Below are 14,194 nucleotides of genomic sequence, written 5' to 3'. Positions count from 1 at the left end.
TAATGGGACAATTGGCTTCTCAGCTGTTCCATGGCCAGATGTGTGTTATTCCCTCATTATCCCAATTACAATGAGCAGATAAAAGGTCCAGAGTTCATTTCAAGTGTGCTATTTGCATTTGGAATCTGTTGCTGTCAACTCTCAAGATGAGATCCAAAGAGCTGTCACTATCAGTGAAGCAAGCCATCATTAGGCTGAAAAAACAAAACAAACCCATCAGAGAGGTAGCAAAAACATTAGGCGTGGCCAAAACAACTGATTGGAACATTCTTAAAAAGAAGGAACGCACCGGTGAGCTCAGCAACACCAAAAGACCCGGAAGACCACGGAAAATAACTGTGGTGGATGACCAAAAAATTCTTTCCCTGGTGAAGAAAACACCCTTCACAACAGTTGGCCAGATCAAGAACACTCCCCAGGAGGTAGGTGTATGTGTGTCAAAGTCAACAATCAAGAGAAGACTTCACCAGAGTGAATACAGAGGGTTCACCACAAGATGTAAACCATTGGTGAGCCGCAAAAACAGGAAGGCCAGATTAGAGTTTGCCAAACGACATCTAAAAAAGCCTTCACAGTTCTGGAACAACATCCTATGGACAGATGAGACCAAGATCAACTTGTACCAGAGTGATGGGAAGAGAAGAGTATGGAGAAGGAAAGGAACTGCTCATGATCCTAAGCATACCACCTCATCAGTGAAGCATGGTGGTGGTAGTGTCATGGCGTGGGCATGTATGGCTGCCATTGGAACTGGTTCTCTTGTATTTATTGATGATGTGACTGCTGACAAAAGCAGCAGGATGAATTCTGAAGTGTTTCGGGCAATATTATCTGCTCATATTCAGCCAAATGCTTCAGAACTCATTGGACGCCGCTTCACAGTGCAGATTAACAATGACCCAAAGCATACTGCAAAAGCAACCAAAGAGTTTAAGGGAAAGAAGTGGAATGTTATGCAATGGCCAAGTCAATCACCTGACCTGAATCCGATTGAGCATGCATTTCACTTGCTGAAGACAAAACTGAAGGGAAAATGCCCCAAGAACAAGCAGGAACTGAAGACAATTGCAGTAGAGGCCTGGCAGAGCATCACCAGGGATGAAACCCAGTGTCTGGTGATGTATATACGTTCCAGACTTCAGGCTGTAATTGACTGCAAAGGATTTACCTCCAAGTATTAAAAAGTGAAAGTTTGATTTATGATTATTCTGTCCCATTACTTTTGGTCCCTTAACAAGTGGGAGGCACATATGCAAACTGTTGTAATTCCTACACCGTTCACCTGATTTGGATGTAAATACCCTCAAATTAAAGCTGACAGTCTACAGTTAAAGCACATCTTGTTCGTTTCATTTCAAATCCATTGTGGTGGTATATAGAGCAAAAAATGTTAGAATTGTGTCGATGTCCCAAAATTTATGGACCTGACTGTATCTTTTTTTTTTTAATAGCACAAAACAGACAAAAAAAAAAAACGCATAGGCAATCAAATACCACTGAAAGAAAGCTCTATTCGTGGGAAAGAAGGACATACATTTCATTTGGGTGCAGCGCAGCATGACTGTGCAATTGTCAGTTATAGTAATGCAGCGCTGTATCACAAACAATGGCCTGGTCAGGAAGGGGTGTAAATCCTCAGGAGTACAAGTAGTTAAAGGGATGAGGGGGCAACCCTAAATATAACGTTTGGGTGTTCTCAGTTTTTTCTTTAGGAAAATGCGGACCTTAACACTTATGTGAAAATAAAAATAATCCCTGCTAGGCAAGCGGTTAAAATGGAAGGATTACAGCGACTAATCCTGACAGGAAAAGACCGCTCGGATTGTACAGCTGTCCCTGAAAACCTACACTAGGTCATTGGCATCATTCTCCACGTACTCCTCCGTGCTCTGTGCACAGGTTACAAGTCCGGCCGCGTCTCCCCACGCACACCGTGAATGCCCGACACCCGCAGCCCGCTCACACCCCACCTCCCTCCTCATCACGTCTTCGCACACAGCCTGACGACCGAAACGCCACAAGCCACTGGCGCATGCGCCTCAACCCCCGCTCTGCAGTCTACGCAGGGCTACAGCCAAAGAAGGCGTGCCTTCTTGGGTGGGTTTGACTGTGGAGAGGAAAAAAAAACCTTCAAGCCTGTGGGCGTCTCAACGAGTGAATCAGTAGCCAACCTCTACAATTTTTTTTTTTTTTTTTCCTCTTAGCAGGGGCGGGATAATCAGCCACGCTGCTCTTTTATAGGTTGTGTAAGGCGGTGCTTGATAAAGAGATACTTTCTAGGAGTTTGGGGCGTGGTTTAGCCTCAGGCTGGTTGGTCACGGAGTGGGTTGGTTTTTTTTCACAAGCAATGTGGGCGTGTAAATAGTAGAATAATAGGTGGGAGAAGCGTGAATGGGCGGGCCTGTTGGATGAATGGGCGGGCTGTGAGGTTAGCGGCTGAGGGGGCGGCGCAGTGCCCAGGAGCTGGACGCATTTAGGAGCCGGGGGCTGAGAACGGAGGACAGGTGAGCAGTATATGGGGTGCTTATGTGTGGGGTGGCTGTCATCACATGGGGTCAGAGCCGCACACTTGTCTCTGAGCAGCAGTACTTAGAGCGCAAGTTCTCCCTCCTGTGATTATTCCTCTAGTTAGACCCATTCCCCTCTATGGGATCTGTGTGGAGTTACACCGGTCCTATGGTGGGCTCAGATCTTCTAGAGGAGCCAGCCTTCCTGATGTCTGCAGGTCTAGCATCACCCTCATCTACTGTCCTCACTTAGATGTCATCTCACCTTCCTGACATGTCCGCACCGTCACTGGGACCCACAGAGCCGTCACTGGGACCCACAGAGCCGTCACTGGGACCCACAGAGCCGTCACTGGGACCCACAGAGCCGTCACTGGGACCCACAGAGCCGTCACTGGGACCCACAGAGCCATCCCAGGGACCCACAGAGCCATCCCAGTGACCCCCACAACCATCCCAGTGACCCCCACAACCATCACTGGGACCCCCGGAGCCACCACTGGGACCCCCAGAGCCACCACTGGGACCCCCAGAGCCATCACTGGGACCCACAGAGCCGTCACTGGGACCCACAGAGCCGTCACTGGGACCCACAGAGCCATCCCAGGGACCCCCACAACCATCACTGGGACCCACGGAGCCACCACTGGGACCCCCAGAGCCACCACTGGGACCCCCAGAGCCATCACTGGGACCCCCAGAGCCATCACTGGGACCCACACAGCCGTCACTGGGACCCACAGAGCCATCACTGGGACCCATAGAGCCATCACAGGGACCCACACAACCGTCACTGGGACCCACACAACCGTCACTGGGACCCACACAACCGTCACTGGGACCCACAGAGCCATCACTAGGACCCACAGAGCCATCACAGGGACCCACACAACCATCCCTGGGACCCACAGAGCCACCGCAGGGGCCCACAGAACCACCGCAGGGGCCCACAGAACCACCGCAGGGGCCCACAGAACCACCGCAGGGACCCACAGAACCATTGCAGGGACCTAGAGAATGGGACCCACACAACCATCACGGGGACCCACACAACCATCCCAGGGACCCCCACAGAGCCATCACTGGGACCCCCACAGAGCCATCACTGGGACCCCCACAGAGCCATCACTGGGACCCCCACAGAGCCATCACTGGGACCCCCACAACCATCACTGGGACCCACAAAAACACCACAGGGACCCCCACAACCACCACAGGGACCCTCAGAGCCATCACTGGGACCCACACAGCCATCACTGGGACCCACAGAGCCGTCACTGGGACCCACAGAGCCAACACTAGGACCCACACAACCATCACTGGGACCCACAGAGCCGTCACAGGGACCCACAGAACCACCGCAGGGGCCCACAGAGCCACCGCAGGGGCTCACAGAACCACCGCAGGGACCCACAGAACCATTGCAGGGACCTAGAGAATGGGACCCACACAACCATCACTGGGACCCCCACAGAGCCATCACTGGGACCCCCACAGAGCCATCACTGGGACCCACAGAGCCATCACTGGGACCCACAGAGCCATCACTGGGACCCCCACAACCACCACAGGGACCCCCAGAGCCATCACTGGGACCCCCAGAGCCATCACTGGGACCCCCAGAGCCGTCACTGGGACCCACACAGCCGTCACTGGGGCCCACAGAACCACCGCAGGGACCCACAGAACCATTGCAGGGACCTAGAGAATGGGACCCACACAACCATCACGGGGACCCACACAACCATCACTGGGACCTACAGTACTATCAGGGACCTACAGAACTACCACAGGGACCTACAGAACCATCGCAGGGAACTACACAACTACCAGAGGGACCTACAGAACCCCTCTGTATAATAACCCCTATAGAGCCCCCAGCTCCTATCTAGGATCTAGCCAGCCTGCAATTATAGAGTGATGCTGGGACTCCTCTGTATATTATTTATTACAGGCTCTCCTTGTACAGTCACATCAGTCCTTGTCCTCAGACAACCTGTCTTTTGAAGTGTAGCTGCAAACTCCATGCAATAAGGGCCAGTTCCCATCAATTGCCGCTGTATGTAGAGATGTGCAGGTATTAACTCGTCATGGCACCCCCATGCATCTTGCGAACATGGGTGCGTTTGTGGCCACCATAATGCACAGTACCGTGTGGCATGATTTTGAAAGTTGCACCTACTGTGCTTTTTTTGCGCATTTGGCAGTCCATTAGAATGAATAGGCTGGCGAAAACGTGCAAAAACTGTGCACACTCAGATGCACCAAGCTGGTGTGAACTTGCCCTTATGGCTGGTTCAAGCTACATGCATTCCAATGCGGTTTTTTTTCTGCATCCGGAATGCACAGAATGTAGGTTACATGGTGGTCCATTACATGGTTCACACCAGTGCTTTCAGTTCCACTGTGTTGCGGTTCCAGAAAAAAAAAAGAAAAAGTAGAACATGCTGCATTTTTCTTGCACAGAACTTTACTGGAATGTGGAAAAATGTACATGATCGCATCAAAAAAGCACTGGACCCCAAATGACCCAGAAAATGAGGGGAAAAGCATCAAAAGCGCACTGGAATGTGTCAATGCATCAAAAACGCACATGCAGAAACGCATCCAGACTTTCCAGCGTTTCCATGGTGTGAACCGGCCCTTAGTGCCCAGGTTGGGATTTGAATAGAGGACCCTTGTGCTGGAAGGCAGGCATTCCAGCCCGCCCCTAGACCACTGTGCTGCCCCATAGCGTCCTCCTTTCTTCTGTCTGGTTATATATAGGATCTAACCGTCCTGACTAGTCTATAGTTACAGGGAGATGCTAGAACGTGCCTGTATATTCTGCCCTATAGCGTCCTCCATTTTTCTGTCTGGTTATATATAGGATCTAACTGTCCTGACTAGTCTATAGTTATAGGGAGATGCTAGAACGTGCCTGTATATTCTGCCCTATAGTGTCCTCCATTCTTCTGTCTGGTTATATATAGGATCTAACCGTCCTGACTAGTCTATAGTTATATGAAGATGCTAGAACGTGCCTGTATATTCTGCCCTATAGCGTCCTCCATTCTTATATCTTGTTATATATAGGATCTAACCATCCTGACTAGTCTATAGTTACAGGGAGATGCTAGAACGTGCCTGTATATTCTGCCCTATAGTGTCCTCCATTCTTATATCTTGTTATATATAGGATCTAACCATCCTGACTAGTCTATAGTTATATGAAGATGCTAGAACGTGCCTGTATATTCTGCCCTATAGCGTCCTCCATTCTTATATTTTGTTATATATAGGATCTAACCGTCCTGACTAGTCTATAGTTACAGGGAGATGCTAGAACGTGCCTGTATATTCTGCCCTATAGCGTCCTCCATTCTTATATCTTGTTATATATAGGATCTAACCGTCCTGACTAGTCTATAGTTAGAGGGAAATGCTAGAACGTGCCTGTATATTCTGCCCTATAGCGTCCTCCATTCTTATATCTTGTTATATATAGGATCTAACCATCCTGACTAGTCTATAGTTATATGAAGATGCTAGAACGTGCCTGTATATTCTGCCCTATAGCGTCCTCCATTCTTCTGTCTGGTTATATATAGGATCTAACCGTCCTGACTAGTCTATAGTTATAGGGAGATGCTAGAACGTGCCTGTATATTCTGCCCTATAGCGTCCTCCATTCTTATATCTTGTTATATATAGGATCTAACCGTCCTGACTAGTCTATAGTTACAGGGAGATGCTAGAACGTGCCTGTATATTCTGCCCTATAGCGTCCTCCATTCTTATATCTTGTTATATATAGGATCTAACCGTCCTGACTAGTCTATAGTTACAGGGAAATGCTAGAACGTGCCTGTATATTCTGCCCTATAGCGTCCTCCATTCTTATATCTTGTTATATATAGGATCTAACCGTCCTGACTAGTCTATAGTTATATGAAGATGCTAGAACGTGCCTGTATATTCTGCCCTATAGCGTCCTCCATTCTTATATCTTGTTATATATAGGATCTAACCATCCTGACTAGTCTATAGTTATATGGAGATGCTAGAACGTGCCTGTATATTCTGCCCTATAGCGTCCTCCATTCTTATATCTTGTTATATATAGGATCTAACCATCCTGACTAGTCTATAGTTACAGGGAGATGCTAGAACGTGCCTGTATATTCTGCCCTATAGTGTCCTCCATTCTTATATCTTGTTATATATAGGATCTAACCATCCTGACTAGTCTATAGTTATATGAAGATGCTAGAACGTGCCTGTATATTCTGCCCTATAGCGTCCTCCATTCTTCTGTCTGGTTATATATAGGATCTAACCGTCCTGACTAGTCTATAGTTATAGGGAGATGCTAGAACGTGCCTGTATATTCTGCCCTATAGCGTCCTCCATTCTTATATCTTGTTATATATAGGATCTAACCGTCCTGACTAGTCTATAGTTACAGGGAGATGCTAGAACGTGCCTGTATATTCTGCCCTATAGCGTCCTCCATTCTTATATCTTGGTATATATAGGATCTAACCGTCCTGACTAGTCTATAGTTACAGGGAGATGCTAGAACGTGCCTGTATATTCTGCCCTATAGCGTCCTCCATTCTTATATCTTGTTATATATAGGATCTAACCGTCCTGACTAGTCTATAGTTACAGGGAAATGCTAGAACGTGCCTGTATATTCTGCCCTATAGCGTCCTCCATTCTTATATCTTGTTATATATAGGATCTAACCGTCCTGACTAGTCTATAGTTACAGGGAGATGCTAGAATGTGCCTGTATATTCTGCCCTATAGCGTCCTCCATTCTTATATCTTGTTATATATAGGATCTAACCGTCCTGACTAGTCTATAGTTATAGGGAGATGCTAGAACGTGCCTGTATATTCTGCCCTATAGCGTCCTCCATTCTTATATCTTGTTATATATAGGATCTAACCATCCTGACTAGTCTATAGTTATATGAAGATGCTAGAACGTGCCTGTATATTCTGCCCTATAGCGTCCTCCATTCTTATATCTTGTTATATATAGGATCTAACCGTCCTGACTAGTCTATAGTTACAGGGAAATGCTAGAACGTGCCTGTATATTCTGCCCTATAGCGTCCTCCATTCTTATATCTTGTTATATATAGGATCTAACCGTCCTGACTAGTCTATAGTTACAGGGAGATGCTAGAATGTGCCTGTATATTCTGCCCTATAGCGTCCTCCATTCTTATATCTTGTTATATATAGGATCTAACCGTCCTGACTAGTCTATAGTTATATGAAGATGCTAGAACGTGCCTGTATATTCTGCCCTATAGCGTCCTCCATTCTTATATCTTGTTATATATAGGATCTAACCATCCTGACTAGTCTATAGTTATAGGGAGATGCTAGAATGTGTCTGTATATTCTGCCCTATAGCAGTGGTTGTCAACTTATGAGCTATAGGAAGCCTGAAATGTGGCCCCTGACATCACCAAAGGGCTGTATATAATGTTTAATATATGTAATGCTTGAGCCTGGGTTCACACTAGAGCTCCCTGTAAATTGCACAGAAAGCTACCACATTCACATTTGATTCTTTGTGGTGTGATTTGAGTCGCAACGGAACAGGATTGCGTGGTCGTTTTGTACCATGCGATTCATTGCAGGCAAACACACTGCATTTGTGACCTGTGTTTGGCATGTCATTGAAGTGTTACTAAACCCACAACAGTAAAATCAGTCTGTATATGCAGTAAAGCGTATGTGAGGGAGGTGTTTCTCCAGTGCATGGCAATGTGAGGGAGGTGTTTCTCCACTGACTGGCAATGTGAGGGAGGTGTTTCTCCAGTGCATGGCAATGTGAGGGAGGTGTTTCTCCACTGACTGGCAATGTGAGGGAGGCGTTTCTCCACTGACTGGCAATGTGAGGGAGGCGTTTCTCCACTGACTGGCAGTGTGAGGGAGGCGTTTCTCCAGTGACTGGCAGTGTGAGGGAGGCATTTCTCCAGTGACTGGCAGTGTGAGGGAGGCGTTTCTCCAGTGACTGGCAATGTGAGGGAGGCGTTTCTCCAGTGACTGGCAATGTGAGGGAGGCGTTTCTCCAGTGACTGGCAATGTGAGGGAGGCGTTTCTCCAGTGACTGGCAATGTGAGGGAGGCGTTTCTCCAGTGACTGGCAATGTGAGGGAGGCGTTTCTCCAGTGACTGGCAATGTGAGGGAGGCGTTTCTCCAGTGACTGGCAATGTGAGGGAGGCGTTTCTCCAGTGACTGGCAATGTGAGGGAGGCGTTTCTCCAGTGACTGGCAGTGTGAGGGAGGCGTTTCTCCACTGACTGGCAGTGTGAGGGAGGCGTTTCTCCAGTGACTGGCAATGTGAGGGAGGCGTGTCTCCAGTGACTGGCAATGTGAGGGAGGCGTTTCTCCAGTGACTGGCAATGTGAGGGAGGCGTTTCTCCAGTGACTGGCAATGTGAGGGAGGCGTTTCTCCACTGACTGGCAATGTGAGGGAGGCGTTTCTCCACTGACTGGCAATGTGAGGGAGGCGTTTCTCCAGTGACTGGCAATGTGAGGGAGGCGTTTCTCCAGTGACTGGCAATGTGAGGGAGGCGTTTCTCCAGTGACTGGCAATGTGAGGGAGGCGTTTCTCCACTGACTGGCAATGTAAGTGGGGGGTTGAATATTACTGAAATAATTTTAGGTCTCTTGCACACTAACAAAAAAACGCTGAGTTTATCGCTTGGTACCTTTTTTTCTTCTTTGCAGATCTATACACAGGTGCATTACTGTCTGTGGGACAATGCACAGAGCAGGGTAAAGATCCGCAGGGCAGCGATGTGTTCAGAGACATAAAAAGAAAATTTGACAATTTGGAGTGCAGTAATTTACATGTGTATACAAGTACATACAAGAGCATATGCAAAAACTGAAGCACTGGCAGCTAGAAGAGGATGAAGAATTTTAAGCGTACTGTACTGGTGTTTGCACGCCTGTTCAGATCTATGTGCAAGGTCTTTATTGAACATAACATAGTGTCTTTTTACTCTTTTTACGTTTATATGCCAGAATGATTCTGCATATAAACGTCAGTAAATTATTACATCCATGTGCAAGAGGCCTTATTGTGTAGAGCCTGGGGTTTCACAACCATATTATTTGGGTGTCAAATACTCTATGCCACTATTGTTTAATGTATGAACTTACTGACCATTCTAATGTACTGGGAGCTGTAGTTATTTTTTTTATTTTTTTTTTCATCAGTGTTCCCTGAGACCTGAGAATTATTTCAAGGTTTTCTCAAGGGTATGGCTTCTTTCACACAGGCAGTTGTTTACATGCCACAGCCATGATGCATTGCGCTGTGGCAAATTTAATGTGTCCTATTGAACTGACAAGTGGCCCAGCCAAACACTTGGCTCACAGTTGCCTTAGTCTGGCCATACATTATACAGTTTTCTTACAATTTTCTGTCCAATTTCTGCCCAATTTCCTTTAGCTTTACCTTCAACTATGTAGCACAAGGGCTTGCCTCATTGGATACAATTGAAAGTGTTGTTTAGGTTTGACCTCTATATTATATGGTTTTTGGTAAATCTAAAGCAAATTTGTCAAGAAATTTGTATAAGGTATGGCCAGCCTAATTCAGGCCATAGACGGGTCGAAAACCGGCCGTTTTAAAAAAAACAAAATGAAAAATCGGTCGTTCAATTGGCTGACGTTACCACCAGCAGTAAAAAAATCTGCCTGTTTTCGTCCCGTCTACGGCCGGCATTTAATTACTTCTGTCCCTTGCAGAGAGCTCCGCTATTATATTTGACATGAAAAAGTATTGCGGCTGTAACAATGTATCTATTTGTATCCGAATAAAAACATCTGTATCCAAAATGGATACAATGTTGCAACCGCAATACTTTTTCATGTCAAATATAATAGCGGACTGGAATTCTTATTCTTCTTTTTCTTCTTTTTCTTGCAGGTCACTGCTCATGCGCAGATTTTATTTCAGTAAAACGATCGGCCGATTTGCCCATCATTGCCGGGCAAATCGACCGATCGCCAAAATCGGCTGATTTTTTTCCAACTTTACAGATAAAAAAAATGTGCCAAAACCCTGAAAAACAGCTGACCAATTAACCCACTAACAGTGTGAAAATCAGCTGATTTTCGACCTGTCTATGGCCTGCATTAGTACCATATAAACTAAACTAAAAAAAAACAAACAGTTGTTCAGGAGGTGGCAGGATCACCTCCCAAATGCCTGCCAAAATCTGAAGAGTAGATCACTGTGGATCACTTTTCAGAGAATGGGCTGGTATGAAGCTAGCCTAAAAAGGTTAAGGAAGGCTGGTACAATATGTCTTATGATGTTGTCTGATGTCTTCTTATGCAGGATCTTACCCTCCCAACACATGTGCTGTCTTTGCACCAGTCTGCTCACTTTGGATTTCAATCCATCTTTATTATATGTTCTATGGTGTTATTAGCTCTTTTATCTTCCTTTATACCATTTAACCTTCCTAACGTGGTTAAAGGTTGTAGCTCTGCTCATCTCTGTGTGATATATGTAGTTCCCGCGTGTGTCTGATGCAGCCCAGTCATCTTTCTGTGTATATCATCACTGTATGTCTTATCGGTCACTTCCAGCCTTAGCTCACCTCGCGGCTTTCCTTCCCTCGCCTTCTGTTTTTATAACTGTATTATCTTATCCTTTCTGATAAGGGCCTGAGGCCATTCACATTATCTTTCTATTCATTTGCACTTATCTCATCTAGATTGTAATTATTGTTTAATTCTCTGTAGTTTTATTCTGACACCTTGTTACAGTTATCTAATGATGCATGTTACATTGGTACATTCCATTTTAATGCTGCAGCTGCCTAGACCAGCCTTTTTCAGCTGTATTACTGCATTGGAAACCCAGGTATCATTTTAGTTCCCAGGTAACCCCTGAAAAAAATATCTGCAGCATACAGTGCATTAGAATGATCAGTAAGTTGTAGGTATATTAGTACTTTTAAACTGAAGAATTCAATTTACTTCTTTAGTGCTTCCTTTTTGCCTTCCAAAATAAAACAACTAAGGCTGGCCATACACTATACAATTTTCTGCCCAATTTCCTGTAGGTTTACCTTCAACTATGTAGTGCAAGAGCCTGCCTAATTGGATACAATTGAAAGTGTTGTTAGGTTTGACCTCCTATTGTATGGTTTTTGGTAAATCTAAACCAAAAAGCTCAAGAAAATTGTATAATGTATGGCCAGGTTTAGAATAATAACCATATAGGAAGGCAGACCATGTCAGTTGTGGAAACCCCCTACATTAAACGTCAGTAGAGAAACATTATCACCAGAATTATGTAGGCATCATCGGGCAGGAGGATTATATGTCATTACTTACTCTTTAGGCTACTTTCATACTGATCCGTGGCAAAAACACGTATATACACTTTTTGAGGTGCATTTTAAACATGACACGTGACTCAAAAACCACAACAAAAACGCACTGCTGGGGTTTTGTCACATTTTCCTTTGATTTCAGTGGAGAGATGTGTTTTGGTTGTTTTTTTTTTTATATTGCACCAAAAATGAATCCAGCAAGACTTTTGAAAAACGCACATGACCCGCAATTGATCAGGGTAACGTGTTCCATAGGAATACACGGTCAGATGTTTTTCTGTAGCTTTTTTTTTAACACAAAAGGGTAAGAAAAACAGATCAGTGTAAAAGCAGCCTAATTCTCCATTCACACAGCTGTTAAAAAAAAAAAAATGTACTGCGTATACAAGTGTATTTTCCATACAGATATGAATGCAGCTGCATTGTTTTCAGTATTTTCAATGGAGCCATTTACACAGGTGTGTAAACATGAGCTGCTTTCAGATCCATAACACAGAATCCAAAAATCTGCCTCTAAGAACAGGCGCTTTATGAAATTGCATGTATAAATGCATGAAAATTAAGGCTGGCCATACAATTTTCTTTTAGATTTACCAAAACCCTATAATATGAAGTCAGACTTAAGCACATTCCATTTGTATGCAGTCAGGCAGGCCCTTGCACTACATAGTTGAAGGTAAGGGCACTTTCATACTGATACCCTTTTCCTACATTTTTACCTTGCAACAAATACATTTCCCTTTAAATCCTAGGGGACTCTTCACACCACTGCGTTGCTGGTGCGGTGTGTTTTGAAAAGTCCTGCATGCTTCATCTTTGGTGCGGTTTTAAAAAAAAAAAAAACACACACAAAAAATGCAGTTCCCCATTGAAATACATTGGAAAACACGGTAAATAGCATTTAAAAAGCGCAGCGTTTTTGGTGCGTTTTTGAGTCATGTCCATTTTTTAACATGCAAGCAACAAAAAAACACACCTGAAATACAGCAAAAATGCATATGAATTTTTACCATAATTTTCTTACAGAGCAGTGTAAAAAGGCCCTAAATCTAAAGGGAATTGAAAAAGAAAAACATATAATGTATAGTCAGCTTAAAGTGGAGCTCCACCCAAAAGGTGAAGCTCCGCTTTAAGTACCGGTTTCCCCCGATCCTCGTGAGGAATTGGCTTGGATTTTTACAGGTACCTGCTCCCACTTCTGCTTACGATTGCCTAGGCGGTCACAGCGGAAGTTGTCCTCCCTCCCCGTAGTCTTCTGGGACATGTGAGATCTCTAGTCCTAGAGGATGCCAGTTTTGGGGAGACACGTCGGGCAGAGTCTCTGTGTAACGTCATTGCGCACCGGCATTTGGACTGACACCGTGGCCAGACGTTTTTTATTGAACGCTGCTTTATTCCATACACCTGAATGTAAGTGCAATCCGTTTTTTAATAAATGATTGGTTTTACCTTACTGCACTATGAGGCTTCTCCTTGTTTAAACCTTGCACATATGATTGTGGTGAGCAATATGAGATGCTACAGCTTATTCCTGGTGGGACCATATACTCCTTTGATGAATGTATTGATCCTTCCAAGGGTCTGACGATGAGACTGCCAGCCTGCAGTTTGGATGTATGTGCTTGTGTGATCTCTATAGCTTGAGATAATTTCAGTTTGGTTAGAGGCTTGCCTTTTTCTAAGATTCCCATTCTCGTTTCATTCTTGTATTTCACTGAAAAACCTTTTCTCCAGAACTGCCTAAGTCAGTGGTCTCCAAAATGTGGATGCGGCCCTTTGCTTGCCTTTATGTGGTCCTTGAGGCATTACTCCAGCTAATTATATAGGGCACTATTACCCCATACTGACAACAACATAAGTGCACTAGTCTTCCCACTAATGCCAATGATGGGTCACTATTCCTTATACTGATACCAGTGACTGAGCACTATTCCCTCTACTGATACCAGTGATGGGGCACTATTCCCTCTACTGATACCAGTGATGGGGCACTATTCCCTCTACTGATACCAGTGATGGGGCACTATTCCCTCTACTGATACCAGTGATGGGGCACTATTCCCTCTACTGATACCAGTGATGGGGCACTATTCCCTCTACTGATACCAGTGATGGGGCACTATTCCCTCTACTGATACCAGTGATGGGGCACTATTCCCTCTGCTGATACCAGTGATGGGGCACTATTCCCTCTGCTGATACCAGTGATGGGGCACTATTCCCTCTGCTGATACCAGTGATGGGGCACTATTCCCTCTGCTGATACCAGTGATGGGGCACTATTCCCTCTGCTGATACCAGTGATGGGGCACTATTCCCT

At 45.3% G+C, this 14,194-nt stretch overlaps 1 protein-coding gene across 1 annotated transcript in view; it reads left to right on the top strand.

The window, feature by feature from the left end:
- The first annotated feature begins 2,413 nt into the window (after positions 1-2,413).
- Positions 2,414-14,194, top strand: part of MFAP3L (microfibril associated protein 3 like) — a 60,072-nt gene continuing 48,291 nt past the window's right edge. The window contains exon 1 of the mRNA XM_089684030.1: positions 2,414-2,504. The gene's annotated coding sequence lies outside the window, so the exon portion shown is untranslated. The remainder of the gene's footprint in view (positions 2,505-14,194) is intronic.

Source organism: Staurois parvus, unplaced genomic scaffold, assembly GCF_062004578.1.
Source record: "Staurois parvus isolate SC_StPar_1 unplaced genomic scaffold, SC_StPar_1.0 ptg000334l, whole genome shotgun sequence".
NCBI lineage: Eukaryota > Metazoa > Chordata > Amphibia > Anura > Ranidae > Staurois > Staurois parvus.
This window is presented reverse-complemented; position numbering and strand designations above follow the sequence as displayed.